Source organism: Spinacia oleracea, chromosome 2 (assembly GCF_020520425.1).
Source record: "Spinacia oleracea cultivar Varoflay chromosome 2, BTI_SOV_V1, whole genome shotgun sequence".
Classification (NCBI taxonomy): domain Eukaryota; kingdom Viridiplantae; phylum Streptophyta; class Magnoliopsida; order Caryophyllales; family Amaranthaceae; genus Spinacia; species Spinacia oleracea.
In genome coordinates, this window is record NC_079488.1 from 31,176,391 (window position 1) to 31,197,030 (window position 20,640).

At 38.6% G+C, this 20,640-nt stretch overlaps 1 pseudogene; it reads left to right on the plus strand.

Annotated features, from left to right (window-relative positions):
• The first annotated feature begins 3,627 nt into the window (after positions 1–3,627).
• Positions 3,628–20,640, plus strand: part of LOC110774649 (glucose-1-phosphate adenylyltransferase large subunit 1-like) — a 46,098-nt pseudogene continuing 29,085 nt past the window's right edge.

The window sequence follows — 20,640 nt, forward strand, 5'->3', positions numbered from 1 at the left end:
TGCATAATAAATAAGTTTTTACACAATATATTCATAAGCGCTAGAACATCATCAACGCCACAATTGAAATTACCAACTACACCGCGCGCAGCCTACCACTAGTATCTCAAAAAATTAGAATAAGAAAAACAAAAGCCTAGAATATACATAATCACGTTGAGGGGATTCACAATTCCATAAGTTACATACCTAATGATTTAAAAGCCAAAATAAGCCATGTTTGAATTTTGGAACACTTATCTAGCCTAGAATATACATAATCACGTTGAGGGGATTCACAATTCCATAAGTTACATGCCTAATGATTTAAAAGCCAAAATAAGCCATGTTTGAATTTTGGAACACTTATCTGTCTGTTTAGGTGTGGAAAAACAATTTTGTATTTTATTGCTACAAATTAACTCAAAAACTTGTGCTTTAGAGCACGTACATTGGTTAGCTCTTCAAAAGAGCTCTTAGAGGGCTCTCCACTCTCTCTCTACCATTATCTCTCTACAAGATACACTCAAGAATTCATTCCTAAAAACACCCAACATTGGTTGGTTCTTCAAATGAGCTCTCCAATATTTTTTTTACCATTTGGTGGTCCCATGTCAATTCTTCATTTATTTTATACTAGTATTTTATGCACGCGATGCGTGCGTGAATTTTAGAATGCATGTAAACCAACATTAATAAATCAATACTTATTATCGTAGAATGTCTATCTCTATATCACTACTACAAAAACACCCTACGGAGTCGGACTTTTTGAGTCGCCTCAAATAAGTAAGCGACACATAAGCCTTTAGAGTCGCCTGTGATGGAGCAGGCGACTCATAAGGCTCCATAAATCAAAATAAAAAACCAAAAAAAAAGGATTATGTGTCACCTGCAATATATCAGGCGATACATAAACTTTTAGAATCGCTTTTATATAGTAGGCGATTCGGAAAGTAAAAGTTTACGAGTCCCTTGCCCCATAAAATGGGACGTAAATACTTTATGTGTCGGCTTCTACATTACAGGGGGCGTATATAGTTTACGTGTCGCCTCTTATATTATAGGCGACACCTTAGATGTTTCTTTTAATTTATTTTTTATTCTTGCCCACACTACAGAATTGACCTTATGTGTCGCCTTTGTTTTACAGGCGACACCGTAACCTTAGATATCTCCTTTTATTTACAGTCGACACCTTAAATGTGGATCTTATTATTTTATAAATTCCCGCCTAAAAGGAAAAATTAAGGGTCTTCTTAGAATTAAAAAAGAATTTAAATAAAATACAAAACATCATATACAATAACCTATCAAATTAATGAATGAGACTTAAACTTAAAAAAAAATTAAAAAATATAGGAAAGCGTTCAACCCTCCCCATCAAAGACGAAACCAAAACCACCATATTCCATCACGGGAAACCCTCTATCAAGAATTGGGCACCGCCATCAATACCCACGAAATTGAAACCCTCCATCACCAATTGAGAATCGCGAAATTGCTGGCTATAGATTCATAGGAAATCACTTAAGCAGCAGCACGGAGCCGTCTAATCAGGCAGTGGAAAACCCTTCAAAAACGGTTTTCGGTGCGTCCCTCTCGTTCTCTGTTCATGTAATTTGATCAATTAATCGTTATATTTTCTTGGACTTTGATTATATTTGATTGAGTGATTGTTATATTTTCTCGGAATTTGATCGAGTGATTGTGAACATTAGGTTTTGACATTTTCATTGTTGGGTTGATTGGGTTTTGTTTGGTGTAGGTGTCACTTCTATCTTCTCTCTAGTCTCGATCTTAATTGACCTTGAAAAAACAGGAGTTGTTAGGCCATATGCATAAGGGTGAAATCTGATTAAATCACTTATGTCTTATAGTGATGTAATCAATATGAATACAGGTACCAATTGGTGAAGTCCATCATGCGGCTGGTGTGAGCGAAAAATTTGGTCTATGCCGCTTGTGAATGTTTTAAGGCCTGTTTAGGTATAAGTGTGTTATTTTGTTTCCTGTAGACTGCTCTGGATTTCATGGTTATTCAGAGCACGATGAGGATACACATAAGTTGTCTTCGTAGTTCAGGGCTGCATTCTGCACCATGCCTTATTCTCACATAGATATATCTAAGATTCAGCTAAGTTGTTTCTATTGAATTATTTTTATGAGGGTAAAAAGAGCATTTCCCTATACTCAACTTTGCCTGAACAGGCTTCCTGAATCTTATGAATTTTCTTGTGTTCGAATTTACGCTATAGCTGGGTTAACCATGCCTTATGAGGGTAAAGAGAGAATTTCTCTATACTCAAGTTTGCTTGAAAAGGCTTGTTGAATCTTATGGATTTGGTGTGTTCTCTTTTATTGTAACTCGAGTGATGTCGTTGTTAAGGTAGATAACTTGGATGTATCTTTAGAAGCTTTAATAGTGTGACTTTTATCTGATTCTTGAAAATCTTCTAGGTCCAACATCCTGGAGTTCAGGAATTGATGATGACTGATATTCGTTATTTGCAAGCTTTTTCTCTATACTTGCAGAAGACAGATATCAATTTTGATCTCTATTCTGTTACAAAGGAAATGGAGAAACAGATGAAATTATACATATGATTTTTTTAACTCCTATCTTTATCATCATTCTTTAAACCTACACCTACGATGAAGTAAAGGGTAATAAAGGAGTTGACCATTATATATATTTTGTAGTAATTCCCTTGTCATGACTTGAATGATGATGTGATTTCTTTGCAAAAACATGTGTGTACATGAATATGAAATTTGAAATTTCTATAGCTTTTTTTATTACCATTAAATTGATTTTCAATAAAATAGGTGCTTTTTAATACGAGTAGTTACAACAGTCATATACGGAGTATCTCATCTCATGTTCACACAAGATTAACATATATTTTAAAACAGTCCAGCATATTTTAACATGTTTAACTATTTTGGAGTTAGTTTAATTTTGGTTTGAATGGATGGATATATTGTTTTACTGCTTTTAGTTTTGGAGATAAAATACTTCATGCTTTATCCCATATTTGAAGAGGCTTATGCTGCCCATAATTAACCATTTTGTATGACGATGGAAAAATCATGCTTCAAATTTAAATTCCGTACTTGATGGTGATGTATGTTGTATGCAGCTAGCCAGTACTGTCAGTTATTTGCACATTTCTTTTCTTGTGCTAGATGAGAGATGCTCTAGGACTAGTTAAATTGTCTTATTCTTATCGACATATCCATAGCTGCCTTCTTTTACTTTTGAGAGACATAATAAATCCTTCCCAAGGCTTTCTTTCTCTTCTATATTCAAGTTCTGATGTATATTATCAACTATCATAGGTAACTTCTTGCGTTCAGAACATATAGTTCCAAATGGACCTTACTATCAATAATATTTACTGGTATTAAGGTTGATCATTATTCAGCCTCTCCAAGCAGTTGTCTGCTTGCTCCTGTTGTTTCCTGACTGGAAAGTTTAATTCATATTTTTTTTCCTTCATAAGATTGCATTGGAATTTGAACTTGAATTGACTGTTTTTGGACTTCTATTCTCACCTCAACGAAGCATGGTGAAGAGCTTCAATGATGTAATCGAAGAATAAATGGGTGACAAAGAATGCATATAGCTGACATTAAACAGAAAAAATGGGTGTTGCCTTCGCCGACAACTGCAGGGAGTTGGATACTATGGTCTGTTGTCTATGAGAGTATCTTCTATTGTGGTTTACTTTGATGTAGTATTTATTCGTTTTCAGACTATTTTTTTCATCCAAAGAAAATAAAGTTTTAGTGTTTGAAGTTAATTATATTGCACATTAGGGAGGCACCAATAATCGAAAGGCAAAGAGTTGATCCGAAAAAGGTTGCATCAATTATATTGGGAAGAGGTGCAGGAGCTCAACTATTTCCTCTTACCAGCAGAACAACAACACCTGCTGTAAGTAAATTTAAATTCATAAGCCAGATATGTTATGTACATAAATTTTGTGCAACAAATAAAGTTTTGAATCAGATTTTTCGGTTATGGACCCTGGTATATGTAGACACCTACTTTTGTCCCCATTCCCGAAAGGGAAAGGTTCGATGATGAAAGCATAAATCTCCACTTGACAACGCATCTCCTATAAAATAAACGAATCTCAATTCCCCTTTTCATTTCACCCGAAACCTGATATTTATAAAAAACTGCTATTTATGGAAACCTGCTAAAAATAGTAACTGCCGTAAAAGGTAGCTTCTAAAAGTGGCAAATCATAAAGGATAGAAACCTGTCAAAATTAGGTGTTGCATTCCAACATAAATCCTAAATAAGATAGAAAACTGCGAGAATCCTATTCCTAATATGATTCGGAAATAAGAGTTACGTATTAATTAAAATCCTAACGAGCCTAGAGTTCGTAACGGGCCCAGACGCATTCCGTCATGAAATTGATACGCACTAAAAGACTCGATTAAGTCTCAAACTCTACGGATTTCAGGAATCCGAATCTGACTAAGAAAACAGCCAAGACCCTATTTTCAACGCCTGGCTCTGGGCGCTGAAAATACCTGGGTACGTGTTTTTTCCTAATTATTTATGGATTAGAACTCTGCAATTCTATCTTTTCACGAACTCTTCCCTATAAATACAGCCCTAAATTCGACGTGAAAAGAACACACACAACACAATTATATTCTGAGTATTGACTCCAACCCTTAGCCTAAGCCTCACGCTGCGAAACTGTTCACGCGTTCTGTCGCAATCGATCCATAAATCGAACAGAACGTATCCTGTCCCATAATTGAGATTCGTTAAATAAAAAGGAGAAATAGCAAAGTCAAAGTGGTTAGTTTTCTGAGAACCGTGACGCACCTCTCAAGGGTGCGTCGTAATGTGTCCCTTCTCGATGATTTAATTGCTTTCCTCGCTCTTTTTATGAACTGTTAAACTAACTAAATCTGATTGTTCTATCACGCCTAACAAATATAATATTTTTGGGAAATTGGATTATCATGCTAGGTCCCTTAATGCAATTTAAATCAGATAATCGCGATCGATCTAGTATTATATGTTGCATATTGCTAAAATCAACTCAGATTAGTTTAATAGTTAACGCATGTCCCTTCAATTATTTATGATGAGCTAGTAAGGATATCCTGCCTCTGGAGTTATCGACGAGCGAAGTACTCCTCTCGGTAGTTACAGTCCCCCGAACCCTCAATCTCTACCTTGCGGGTGTATGTTGAGAGATCCCCACACCAGGGATCACAAGGGAACCTACGGCCGTCGTGGTCAAACATAATTGCACTCCCTTTATGTCACGATAACCGGGTTTTGTCAGTTTTTCTCATTGTCGTTAAAAACTGAATGGCGACTCCTATATTACTAGTCAATTGGGTGTATACTCACAGGAAATCCAATTACACTTGATTGAATAAAAGAATCGTCACACCCACGAGGGACGAGGTCACGCATTAGCCTCGTGCTTTTTCGACCCCCTCACAGTGGCGACTCCGCTGGGGATAGTGAAGGAAATACTCGTGCTTGTAAATAATCAAAATAGCCGAAGGGTGAAACGATCCTACCCCGCGTTTATTTCCCCATCAAGTTGGGACGACCTGAAAATCAGCATATTAATGTGAACGGGCAGAACCGCATAACGAATCTCGGCTCCCTCGGGAGTTGGGACTAAGGATACCTTTTTCCGCCAATAGGGGGGTGCATACGCCGCGCATGTTTCCCACTCGGTACTTGTGCAGGTAGTACACCTATCCCGAACCCAATCGCTCGCTCATTAGGTCCCTCTCGCCTGCATGCCCCCTTGGCTTGCACTTGCGGGTTGGCCTCTTGGGCGAAATTCGTCTGTTGAAGACACTACCTCGACCGGGGCATGTGTTGGATCTACGATAGAAGCGGTACCAAGCCAGGCGCAAATAAACTACCCATAGAAGCCTATCATAAACTACGTGACATATTGAATTTTCAAATCCATGTTTGTAATGTAGTTATGTGTAGCGAAATATGTGATTGTGTGTGACAAACTATCCAAGAAAACCAACGACCTTAAAAATTGCCTAAACGTTCATAGACTAATTTGCCAAAGAGTTATACCGAAGCACGTGTTCCGCAAACCCGAATGATCGCCACAAAAATAAGCGACGCTCGGGATGGCCTGTAACGAATCCCACGAACGCTGCTACGCGTAAAGGACGTTATTAGGCAAGCACGCAAATCGAAGTCGCAGACGGAAAACGAGAACCAGCCAGGGACGCATTTTCAACGCCCCTTCGCTGGGCGCTGAAGTTGCTGCTTGGCCTTTTGGTCAGGCGCAGCAGCCTCGGTGCCCGCGCGAAAGGAAAATACGTAGCGCAAAAAAAAATGTCCATAAAAAGAATTGCTACGAGGGCGTAAGAAAAGCACTCGATTACAAAAGCGACTCGTGAAAAAATTAATAACTCTTTGTGTCGTTGTTAGGCCTCCTACGACGACAACGCTCGGCACCAAAACCGAACATGCTAATAACCATGAATGTCACACGGGCAAGTGTTTCGAAAATCCAAAGAATGACCAAAATAAAAAAAAACCAAAAAGTGTACCGACAAAAGAAAGAGTGAAAAACCAATTTAGAGAGTCGAAGTCTAGACTAAGTAATGCTTGAAACTTTGGGAACCTAAACTTTAGCTTATCTTATGCCTAGGACTGGTCCTGCCACTTGGTGCCGATCAGGGAATCAACGGTTAGTGCGTCTCGAAGATACATCACCAACAGCAGGTTTAGTGACTCCAAGCTCCGTCCGTCGTCCCTCATTTCAAGGATCTCCGCTTCCCCAACCTCGATTCGCACCTTCAAACATGTCCATCGAAGATTTGCGAGACCAGATGGTCCAAATGACCCAACTTATGGGCCAACTGAAAATGGAAAATGAAGCTTTAGCGGCTGCGCAAGCCAAAAATGACCTCGATAACGAGAAGAGGATTGAAAAAATGGTCCTACAGCAAACCATGGGGAGCAAATAATTCTCCCTCGATCCTGAACCTTTTCCTGGCAAACTATCAGAAAAGTTCAGTTCGTCTGACTTACCAAAGTTCAAGGCCACGGACAACCCCCGTGATCATCTACTGAGCTTTGTGAATGCCATGAACTTGAAAGGCGTGGACAAATCCATGTATTTACCTGCCTTTCCTTTGTCCTTGGAACCCGTGCCGCTCAAATGGTACTATCACAAGGACCCTAAGCTCTTCCCCACTTGGGAAGACTTCGTCAATGTCTTCATCAAGCAATACTCGTCGAACATGGATTTCCAAGTCACCATGCGCGAGCTGGAAGTTCTCTTCCAAAAGAAAAATGAGGGTTTCACGACCTACTTTGCTAGATGGAGGGACCAGGCGGCCCAGCTAATCAATAGGCCTCCCGAAACAGAATTGGTCCAAAAATTCATTGACAACCTGGACCCGGCTTACAGACAACACCTTAGGTACCTGGGACATGACACTTTCAAAAGAGTTTATGATGTGGGAATAAAGATCGAGGACGACCTCGCCAAAACCATACAAAGCAAACCCGGCCCACATATAAGAACAACACCTATAATCGGGGTAACACATCCCAAGCCCAAGAAGTCCATGCTGTAGAAGAGACTCCCGCCCGAAGAAGCCCTGGAAGATGGGTCCGAGACCGAAAGTTTGCCCCACTCGGGTCGACTTTAGTACAAGCCTTTGAAAGACTAACCAATCAAGGAAAGTTGAGACCCATAGGCCCCACCCGTGACCCTCCTGTCAAAAGCAAATATTGGGTCGAAGGTACTTACTACAAATTCCATCAAGGAAATGGGCATGACACTGAAAACTGTTGGAATCTAAAACATACGATCCAGGATATGATAGAGGATGAAGTGATACCTCTCCCTAACGTTGGCAAACACAACAACAACAAGAGCCCACTCGGCTCTTGTCACATCTCTCTCGACCAACCAGAGAATTTCGACCCCACGGTGTATATTACACCTCAAGGTGCACCACTCGCTGTGGTCCCTATGGATCGAATCGAGAGAGAGGTGTGCGGTGTGTGGAATGATGATGCTGAAGATATTTACCTATCTCAAGTGTCGGGCCAGGACCTCTTCACTGAAACTTGGCCCGGGTATGCTCTCATTGACACCACCCTTCAGGAGCCCGAGGTCGACAACCTCACCCGATCCGGAAGAATATACCAACCGGATATTCACCCGCCTCCTATGGACGACATCCCGGTTAGGCAAACTCCTGAGAATGGACGGCACGCCACCGTCGCAGAAGTCATTGAAAATCCTCTCCTGAAACAACTAAAAAGAACCAAGGCCGAGATTACCATCTGGGATCTCATGTGTACTTCAAAGGAACATCGCGAAAAGCTTATTCGCTCACTTGACTGTTAGGTTATGATACATATGATATTACATAAATCATGCGGAAACAACCATTAACCCAGGAATACATATTATTTACACATAATCATATAGCATAATTTAGATGCATACTCTTTGTTGCGTGCCCTCCCTAGCTGCGCCCGAACCGAACAAGAACAAGTCTTTAGGACTCCAAGTGTCGTCCCTCCGTAGATAGTCCACAGCACGTCCGGATCCGCCTTAAGATTGACCAACTAGAATCGCCCTTAAGGTACTAGAATTTTCGGCACTTTTGAGCAAGATGTGTGATTGAATTTTTCTCTCAAAAACTCACTTTGAATACTTTGAAACTCTTTATAAATTGTGAACCCAGGCCACATATTTATAGGGGTATGGAAAGGGAATTGGAATCCTATTCAGATACAAATTAATTAAACCTAGAATCCTACAAGAACTCTAATTAATTAATTTATCTAATAGAATTAGGAATTTAATCATTAACCGAACTCTGCATGTTTTAGGAATCGTGCATGAACACAAACACTCACGCACACACACACGGCAGCCACGATGGGCCGCCCATGCGCGTGCGTGCGAGCAGCAGCCCACGCAGCGAGGCCTACGCGAGCTACAAGCCCACGCAAGCACCTGCGCGCGCTGCGCGCGCTGTTCGCGCTGCCACGGCCTGCTGGGCCTGGCCTTGCGCTGGGCCTGGCGTGGCCTTGGCTGTTCGTGTGGCGCGCTTGGCTTGCTGGGCGATGGCCTGGCTTCGTGCTGGGCCCTCGTCCGGCAGGCCTCGTCCGATGCTTATTCGTACGATACGCTTCCGATTAAATTTCCGATTCCGGAATTCATTTCCGATACGAACAATATTTAATATTTCCGATTCCGGAATTAATTTCCGTTTCGAACAAATATTTAATATTTCCGTTTCCGGAATTATTTTCCGATTCCGATAATATTTCCGATTCTGACAATATTTCCGTTTCCGGCAATATTTCCGATTCTGGCAATATTTCCATTTCCGATAATATTTTCCGATACGTACCATGTTTCCGTTTCCGGCAACATCTACGACTTGGATAATATTTATATTTCCGATACGATCCATATTTCCGTTTCCGGCAATATCATCGTTTCCGGAGTATTCATTTCTTGCCTGTGACGATCTCAGCTCCCACTGAAACCAAGATCCGTTGATTCCGAATATTCATAGATGGAGTATTTAATGCCATTAAATACTTGATCCGTTTACGTACTATTTGTGTGACCCTACGGGTTCAGTCAAGAGTAAGCTGTGGATTAACATCATTAATTCCACTTGAACTGAAGCGGCCTCTAGCTAGGCATTCAGCTCACTTGATCTCACTGAATTATTAACTTGTTAATTAATACTTAACCGCATTTATTAGACTTATCATAGAATGCATACTTGGACCAAGGGCATTATTTCCTTCAGTCTCCCACTTGTCCTTAGGGACAAGTGTGCATTTCCTAATTCCTTTGTCGCTCGATGCTTGCTCTTGAACATAAGGTACGAGTTGTCATCCTTATTATGTCCAGAGGTGTTCCTCGGTTTCAGAGTTCAACTGATCAAATAAACAGATAATCATAGCCTATGATTCATCCGAGCACGGCCATGCATTTCACAGTTTCTAGCTCTCCGAGTGGCCTTGTACAACTTTTAAGCATCTCATCCCGATTTATGGGAGGACAATCCCAATCTTGCGATCTTGAGATTAGACTTCGTTTGATAGGTGATTACCTGAGCGTTGCCTTTATAGCCTCCTTTTACGGTGCGACGGTTGGTCAACGTCAAAGCAACCAGTTCTCAAACAAGTAATCTCAAATCACTCAGGTATTGAGGATTTAGTGTCTAATAATTTAATGAAATTTACTTATGACAGATTTTCATCTCTTACAGTAAAGTTTCATAGGTCTTGTCCGATACTAGTCTTCCCAAAGTAAGTATCTATGCAAATGATTATGACATTGCCATGTCCACATAGTTCAAGAAACAGAACTACTAGTCATCTTGCATTCTAATCGTCTAACGTTTTCTATGCGTCCAATTTTATAGAAAACTCCGATTAGGGACCATTTTCAACCTTTGACATTCAAGTTCACTTGATAGACATTTCTTAGTCACAGGACTGGTCCTGACAGTCTATCTTGAATATATCGTCAAATTTGAAGGGACTCATCATTTAATACTAAACCAAGATTAAATGGAATATGAAAATACATTTCATATATGATAAATGTTCAACCCCAATGTTTTATAACCATGGGCCTCAAACCCATCTTTAAAACAGTTCATGGAATTTCAAAGCTATGCTTGATTTCCAGTGCTACAACGTGAGTGTTGCTTCTCACTTGTTGCATAGGTTTAGTTATCATGCTTTGCCAATCTTAATATCCTTTTTTATCGAATGTTCTTCGAGATATGATGATAAGATCTTTTGAGTATGTTTATTTTGTGATCTAGTCTTTCTTGCTATATTAGTGGTACTACGCATTTTGCAATGAAGAACCATTAAGTCAACAGACATGTGATCTTCCCAAGTTCAATGAAGAACTCATTAATATAAACAACTCTGTTTTATTGCTTCTTAGGCAATAAGTACTTTTACTTCAACTGTTTAGGTTGCTAGTGATGCTTTGTTTGGATTTGCTTATCCAAGCAGTTCACAGATATGTGGAAGACTTTCCAGCTGTATCTTAGAACATAGAAATTAATATTTAATTTCCCACGCAACAACTCATGGTCTCCAATCCATGTTGCCATTTCAAAACACAATGCTCTATAGCTCGTCCTTGTCAATGGTTAACTTCAAAGGAATCTTGCTTGATCCTTTGCCAGTGTTTATGCGTGTAGCATCAATATTTAGCATATCTTTATTTCCTTGAATCAAGAAGTAATCCTATGTACCTTTTCAAGTACCATAAGTTTTTCTTGATCTCAATCTAATTGGTCTTCACTTAGATCAATAGAGATTGGTATATGTTCGTCATGCCTAAAGTCATACGATACGTTTTTGGCGATCCTCATATTATATCATACATGATAAATTCTTTTGCATAATAATTCCTAATTGAATTCTATTCATGTAACTTTAGCTCATTCAATTTCAGTAGATACTGAATACAGCTAAATTCTTTGACATATAATATAGGTGAAGAATCTCATTAGATTCTTTGATGTTAACTTAGTAAATGCTTATACATAGTTCAAACATTCTTTTACTTAGATTTATTCACATGGGTCGATTATCTCCAATGGAGACTTTCGTGTTTGATTCAGTAAATGCCATTACTTAATCCAAAACAATATCATAAGATCTTTGTAAATAGATCTTAATACCCAGTATGTACTAAGTTTCGCCATGGTCCATCATTGATGAATAATTTCAAATCTAAGTCATTAGCATTTGAATGTTATTTCACAATAGAGAGATATGTGTGTAATACACATAGGACCAATTAAGTTTTAAGTACTCCCACTAAACTTCTTATATATTTATAAGAATCATGTATATTTTATGAAACTAAAATGCTTATTAGCTTCACTTAAAATACAGTTCCAATTCCCAATTGCTTGCTTAAATCTGTACTTAGATTTTATAAGCTAGCTTTCCTTTTCAAGCATTTATTTGGATCCACAAATTCTATGACATACCATGTACATATTATATTCCAACATTTGATTGAGGAATACGTTTTGTCATCCAATTGCCATATGTGCCAATATGCAATCATTGCTTGAATTATAGACTTAAGCATTACGATTTTGCATGAGGTTTCAACACAATCCATGCCATGAATTTGCTTTTAACCTTTAGCAACTAATCTAGCTTTGTGTGTGAACACAATTCCATGTTTGATGGTTTTTATCCTTAAAACAAACTTGCAACCAATAGGTGTGAAACTATTCTTGCAAATCAACAAAATTTCAATTTTGTCTTCAAAACATTGAGTATGTTTTATGGCTTCTAACCATTTAAAACATTTGAGTCTATATATGGCCTCTAACCATTTTAGGGAATCTGGGTTTCGTCATAGCTTTCTTACAAGTCACAAACTCATTAATCTACATGATAATAGTTTGACTGCAAGTTGTAGGTTTCTTCACTATCTAATAGAAGAATTGCATAGTTTCAGTGACCTGAACTCTACGTTTCTTCACTATTTAATAGAAGAATCTCATAGTTTCAGTGACTTGAACTCTATGCCTACTTGGGTATAGAACATCAAACAATAGAATATCAATAGCCACTTGAAAGTCCTTTGAATATTCTGTTCTCCTTGAAGCACTTGTAAAGTCTTCTAAGAGATGTCTATTCTTTAAAGCCATTTCTAAAGTCTTTTCTGAAGCACTTCGAAAAGCCTCCGGAATGTCCGTTTATGTTTGTTGTTCGCCTCGAAGACTTTCGAGGTCTATTTTCTCCCACTTGTCATTTTGGAAACGAATCTCCAAAAGGACATCATTTCGAGCAAACAAACATTATGTTCTCAAAAATTCGTGGTAGAAACAATACCCTTGTGTCTCATTTGAATAAATCACAATGAAACATATATCTATACTTGGGCCTTAGTTTGTCGAATGACAAACACTAAGCTCCCACTGAGTTTTGCAACTCTCTAGATATATTTTATGAAAAGTTATTCTGAAATTACTTTTCAATAGCTTTGACGAATTTGGTTTAGTTTGGTGGTAGTTGAGCATTTTGTTTTAGAAATTATAGGAAAAGCCTTTATGATTCATCATTGATCGAATCAAGTGCTAATTGACTTCGATTATTCCAACTAAGATATGCCATATCTTATGGACCTAGATTGTGAAATTACAACACACAATCATTGATGATCATATTTGGTCTCAAGTAATCATCAACATGATCTAACCTAGATCTTTATGATTTCTTGCCAAGTGGATTTTATACTTCTGAATCTTTGAACTAGCCAAACAGATTCAACTTATATCACATTTGAGTAAATAAACCTATATTCACTCAAATCCATGTGAAATAATAAAGTCATAAAACCTTTCTTTAGCTTTGAACTCTATCGTCTAGGCGTTCTAACAATAGTTCATATTCTTTGTTACTTTCAACAAGTAAGACTAGCTTGTCTTGAATTGATCTAGAAATCAATCAACTTTCAAAAGTCCATCAAAATAGAGCTTATGAATGTTAACTTGTTGATATGGTCTAAGCAACAATGCTAAAGGTTAGTGGAACTCAAATCAAGAGATTGATTTGAACCTAGTAAAGTTCTTTAAAGAGTTTTTTGTTTTAATCAAGCATATTGACTCATTCCGTAAATGACCATTTCATTCAAATAAACAAACAAACATTGTTTTTGGTCTTCTGAATGTGAGTCTTTTCTGTGTTTGAAAACAGAAATTTAGGTATGTTGATTATGGAACAAAACAGCCATTAAGTTCCAGCCTTTGAAAGGACTTAAAACAAACTTAGATGACCCTACAATTAATGTAGCAATGCCATGCTTCATTTCCCACTTGTAGGTCATTAGTGTATCCTAGCTTCATTGTTTGAGTTATTACCGAAGTAAGAACCTCAAGCGGTATATGATACCAAGGAAGTTTGATTGCTAGGTCACTTCTCTTTAAACATAAAGTTATAGGTAAAAACGGAATCGTAAATTCCTTTCATATGTTCCTTTGTTTTTCCTATTTCTTGTACCCTTTCTTATAGTCTTAAGAATTGAATTCTTTAGTGTTGACTTTTATACTTTGTTAGACATGTCCAATGTCACCAACAAGGTTCTTTACCATTTTAATTTATGTTGAATATTTTGTTTCAACTAGATGATCTTACCAGAAGCTTCTAAAGTTCTCTAAGTATCGATCTATTCGAATGTCTAGGGACTAGACTCATTCGAAAAATAAATGGACAAAGATATTAGGTTGTTAACCATTGGTAAGGCTGAGCGTTTAAACTCAATGCTTTATGATCTCAAAACTACATTGTATTTTGAATTCACAAGCACCAATTGGTTTGCCATTCGATTTTGATATTCGAAAACAACCATAAAAGTTGATATAAGAAACGTACATTTTAAATTGCTCACTTTCTCTCATTTCCGTGAATCGTTCTTGGATTCACTACCAATCGAGGAAATTTACTGTTACCTTTCTAAAAGGATTTACTGCAGTGCAAGATATTTAATTTAAAAAATAATTAAAACATTCATTGAAGCATGCAAAGTCTAAACATTTATCATGAATAATAACTTGAAAATGAAAGCAATCATGCAATTTAAACAAGTCATTAGCATTTTATTCGAATTATGTGTTCCGGCAGGTGTGAATAAAATGATTCCAAGACCCTAAAACCATTGAAGAATTAAGCACAGTTTGTCGACTCAATTCTAAAACATTTTAGGTAAGCAAAAGCCTTTTGCTAATAGTCTAGAAACTATTCTTGGTTGATAGGTACGTCTAAGAACTTATTAGGTAAACCTATCGATTTTGCCACGACATAAAAGGACTCCTTACTTATATCGTTGAGTTTCACCAAAACTAACATGTACTCACAATTATTTGTGTACCTTGCCCCTTTAGGACCAATAAGTAACACCTCGCTGAGCGAAAACTATTACTAGATTGATGTAAAGGATATCCAAGCAAGTGTATATTTTGGCATGGCACCTTTTAACTCAATTTTTAAGTTTGGAACTTAAGGCTCTTACTATGTTGGTTAGATTTTAAGTGAACTAAAATCCTTAATCATGCAACATAATCAAGCTTTTGATCTCATGCATTTTAAGACATATTTAAAAGCAATAAATAACTTAAAACATGCATAAGATAAATGTGATCTAGTATGGCCCGACTTCATCTTGAAGCTTTGACTTCAAAGTCCGTCTTGAAAATCTCCGTGGGAGGCACCATTTTCTTCAAATAGGATAAGCTATAACTAATTACAACTATTTGATGGTTCGCAGACCATATTTGAATTGAAAAATAACTTTGGTACTTTAGACCAATTACATTCAAATTAATGGTACGCATACCATATTTTCTATCCTATTTGGGCCATACTAGTCACTTCATAACCTGCAAAACAGTACATATACAATATATACCATTCACCCATTCATTATCATGAATGGCCCACTTAGCTGGTTAGTAAAACACATTATGCATCACGTAAATATTTGCAGCAATTAATCAAGGGCACCAATAATCTACCAATTATTCAGTCCTTATTAATTCTAATCAAGTTGTTTTAACCTTAAGGATTTGTAGACCTAATCAAGAGTTTATGACTAAAAAGCGCTCCCACTTAAACCAATAAATTCATATGCTTTACTAATTTTAAACATAAAAATGTATTTCTAGTCTAACCGGAAACATACAATTTTAATTAAAAATTTAAAGCTCATATAAATTTATAATTGAATCCAAAAAGTTTAATTTAATTTCAGTTGTTATTTAAATTAATTCATGATTTTAATTTTAGTAAAATAATTAGAATAAATAACATTTATTATAATTACAATATTCAAAATTAAAATCCAAGAAAATAATTTAAATTATTAATTTTAAAATTAATTAAAATTACGTGAACTGAAATTTTCAAATTAAACATTCAAAACGATCTAATCGTAACGCAAACACCCTACGCATTGCACGCCCATGGGCCGCACGCACACAGCCATCGCTGGCCATGTGCGCGCAGCCCATGCGCTCGTCGCATAGCTGCTGCATCTATCATCGCAAGCCATCGCACGCTGTGTTGCTCGCTGCGCGCGCGCCAGCGCTCGACGCACACGAGCCATTGCTCGCAGTGCGCGCTCGCCAACGCTCGCTGTGCGCGCGAGCCATCGCTCGCTGTGCGCGCGAGCCATCGCTCGCTGGGCGCAGCGCTCGTGGCACGCGAGGTTGCGCTCGCTGCGCGCGAGGCTGCGCGCTCTTGCGCGAGGCAGTGCGCGTTGTGGCGCAGCTCGCTTGCTGCCCACACGCGACTGCCTTGGCTTGCCTTTCGCCCATGCCCATTTGTTCATAGCTCGTGGCCCACGACACAAGGCAGGGCTGCTGCCTTGTGCTCGTGCACCATGCCCTTGCTCATTGCATTCGTGTCGCACGGGCGACGAGCTCCCTTGCTCGTCGTCGCATGCCCGCACTATACAACACCCCTTAAGGGTAACACGAAGCGTCCATTGCTTTGTGCGTGCAAGTTATATGAACGAATCGCATAAAAAATTTAAAATTTATATTTAAAATTAATGACAAATTAATAAATAATATTAATTTCATAATTTTAGGGCGAAAAATCGAAAATTTATTATTCAATTGATTTCCGATTGTCATGGATTCAAGTCTAGGTCATAAAAATTTAAAATTTATCATAAATTTACAATTTTTATGGTGGTTTTTAATCATAGGTTTCTAATTAAATTATAATTAATTATGAAAATCAAATTAATTCTAAATTATTCTAATTTTCAACAAATTAATCATAATTACAAATTAGATTGCATAATTAACAAGGCTAGGCATTCAAACTTGTTAAACATATACAGTAGGTCAATCAAAAATTCAAGATTTATCAATAAGAATCGCAAATATTTAATTTAACATCTTAAATTTACGAAATTTTGCATTCGAAAAACTAAAACCTTCGAAAAGTCATAGTTAGGCTTCGAATTTGAGAATTCTGGGTTCGGCAGAAAAATATTATTTTTGTCAAAATTTTAGAATGCCTTTTACATGCGGAATTGATACAAAAATCACTCGATTTGGATGAGTAACGAAGAAACTGCCGAAAAACTGCGTACGTATAATTAAATAAACGCAATTTGCAATTAATTAACAATTACGAAAGTTAATCACCCCTTTTAATTCTTGCAAATTTGTAATATTTAACCATGTTTATGCAAATTAGATTATGAAAATAATAAGGGGCTCGTGATACCACTGTTAGGTTATGATACATATGATATTACATAAATCATGCGGAAACAACCATTAACCCAGGAATACATATTATTTACACATAATCATATAGCATAATTTAGATGCATACTCTTTGTTGCGTGCCCTCCCTAGCTGCGCCCGAACCGAACAAGAACAAGTCTTTAGGACTCCAAGTGTCGTCCCTCCGTAGATAGTCCACAGCACGTCCGGATCCGCCTTAAGATTGACCAACTAGAATCGCCCTTAAGGTACTAGAATTTTCGGCACTTTTGAGCAAGATGTGTGATTGAATTTTTCTCTCAAAAACTCACTTTGAATACTTTCAAACTCTTTATAAATTGTGAACCCAGGCCACATATTTATAGGGGTATGGAAAGGGAATTGGAATCCTATTCAGATACAAATTAATTAATCCTAGAATCCTACAAGAACTCTAATTAATTAATTTATCTAATAGAATTAGGAATTTAATCATTAACCGAACTCTGCATGTTTTAGGAATCGTGCATGAACACAAACACTCACGCACACACACACGGCAGCCACGATGGGCCGCCCATGCGCGTGCGTGCGAGCAGCAGCCCACGCAGCGAGGTCTACGCGAGCTACAAGCCCACGCAAGCACCTGCGCGCGCTGCGCGCGCTGTGCGCGCTGCCACGGCCTGCTGGGCCTGGCCTTGCGCTGGGCCTGGCGTGGCCTTGGCTGTTCGTGTGGCGCGCTTGGCTTGCTGGGCGATGGCCTGGCTTCGTGCTGGGCCCTCGTCCGGCAGGCCTCGTCCGATGCTTATTCGTACGATACGCTTCCGATTAAATTTCCGATTCCGGAATTCATTTCCGATACGAACAATATTTAATATTTCCGATTCCGGAATTAATTTCCGTTTCGAACAAATATTTAATATTTCCGTTTCCGGAATTATTTTCCGATTCCGATAATATTTCCGATTCTGACAATATTTCCGTTTCCGGCAATATTTCCGATTCTGGCAATATTTCCATTTCCGATAATATTTTCCGATACGTACCATGTTTCCGTTTCCGGCAACATCTACGACTTGGATAATATTTATATTTCCGATACGATCCATATTTCCGTTTCCGGCAATATCATCGTTTCCGGAGTATTCATTTCTTGCCTGTGACGATCTCAGCTCCCACTGAAACCAAGATCCGTTGATTCCGAATATTCATAGATGGAGTATTTAATGCCATTAAATACTTGATCCGTTTACGTACTATTTGTGTGACCCTACGGGTTCAGTCAAGAGTAAGCTGTGGATTAACATCATTAATTCCACTTGAACTGAAGCGGCCTCTAGCTAGGCATTCAGCTCACTTGATCTCACTGAATTATTAACTTGTTAATTAATACTGAACCGCATTTATTAGACTTATCATAGAATGCATACTTGGACCAAGGGCATTATTTCCTTCATTGACCTCATCTCAGTACCTACAGATATCACACCTGACTCATTGGTTAGCCATGTCACGAGAGATGCTGGAGAAAAGGCCATAGTTTTCACTGATAAAGACTTACCCAAAGAGGGGGGTGCTCACAATAAAGCCCTTTACCTAGTGGTTGGATGCAAAGGAAAAAACATCCCCCTAGCGCTCGTAAATAATGGTTCGGCGGTTAATGTCTGCCCATTGCGAACCGCCCATTGCTTGGGGCTAGGAAACGATGACTTCCAAACCTCCACGCAAGGGGTACGAGCTTATGATAACTCCTGAAGGCCTGTATTGGGAAAAATTAACCTTACCATACAAACCGGGCCTGTGGCACGCACCACGGAGTTTCAGATAATCGACATCAAGCCCACTTTTAACCTCCTCTTGGGGCGAACTTGGCTCCATGACTTAGGAGGTGTGGCTTCTACCTTGCACCAAATGGTTAAACTTAACCATAACGGGGTAATACTAGAAATCCGCGCCCCTCCCCTCGACGTCAGTTGTACTATGGTTGGAACGGCCGAAACTGCGGACGACCTTTATGGGTTTCAAATGGAAGAAGCAATCCAGTTCATCGAAGATTATGATCCAGCATTCCTAGACCCGCATGCATCCCGAGTCATCCCTAGAATGCTGTTAGCTCAAGGTTATTTCCCAGGAACCCCATTGGGCATAAGGAAGAAGGAATACACATTCCATCCTTTTCCCGACAAATCTACTCCCTTTGGCTTAGGCTATGAACCAACGGAGGAAGATATTGCTGACCGCCTGTCTAGGCTACGCCTTAACAAAGCCAAACAAACCACCCTCCTTCCCGCGTATCAAAGGACCCTTAACGGGATGTTCGTTCGGGAAGGGGAAGAACACCCATGCTGTGATTTCCCTGAACCCTTCGTTCAGGATGGCTTGCTAAAACTCGGATTTGAAATTTTCCATGACTGCCACACCTTGGATGAGGCACCCCACCTCACCAAGACTAAAACAGCTGAAATATTGGACAACCAGTGTGATGACTACCCTAGCTTTACAAGATGAAGGTTTCGATCCAACCCGGTTAATCTCTCCTGCATCAACACTAGAAGAGGTCGAGAACGGATGGGTGAAGACATATCAGTGGGTCAATGCAAAAGGAATGGAATTCAAGATGAGTACCGGTGAAGGACCGAAGTTTTATGAGACTAAACCCCAGGCTTGAGCCACATAGAACACCATTAGTAAAAAGCGCCTAATAGTTCTTTAGATTGATAAAAAAAAATAGAGACTTTAGATGGTCCTAAGGCCCCTTAGAATATGGGTCAGTTTTATTTCAGTGTGTTTTCCTTACTTTCCGAATCAATAAAGGCGTAATACTTCTCCTAAAATTTTTATTATAACACTAAATAAACACCAAATGTACTTGCAAAATACAAAAATAAAGAGGCGGCCCACTCCAGGCCCAACAAACAAAGCCCACTCGGTTTTGAAATAGTGCCATAGGAACCAATTCCCGAAACCCACAAAATAAACCACACTATCCCATTCATATCCCCAAAACCTAAAAAGCCAAACCAGTGTCATCATAAGAGTCAATCCATGCAACCCAGAATCAAAGGAAATCAAAATCCAAAACAATGCAAATGTTGCCGAAAAAACAGATTCATAAAACATAGATTTAATCATACCCTTCACTAACAACACGCACTTCAACCCACCTCAAAAGCCTACACAAAGATCTTCATAACTTCCGTACCCTAACCCCATTTTCAAAACTGTTTCGAGTCACGAATAGAAAAAATTAATCCGGACGAAAACACATTTCACGCTAACAGTAAAAAAAGCCTCCAAAATAGCCTCAAAATTGGCTTCAAATACGAGCAAAATATCAAGGCACAAAAAAGAAATAAATGCAAGAACATGTGA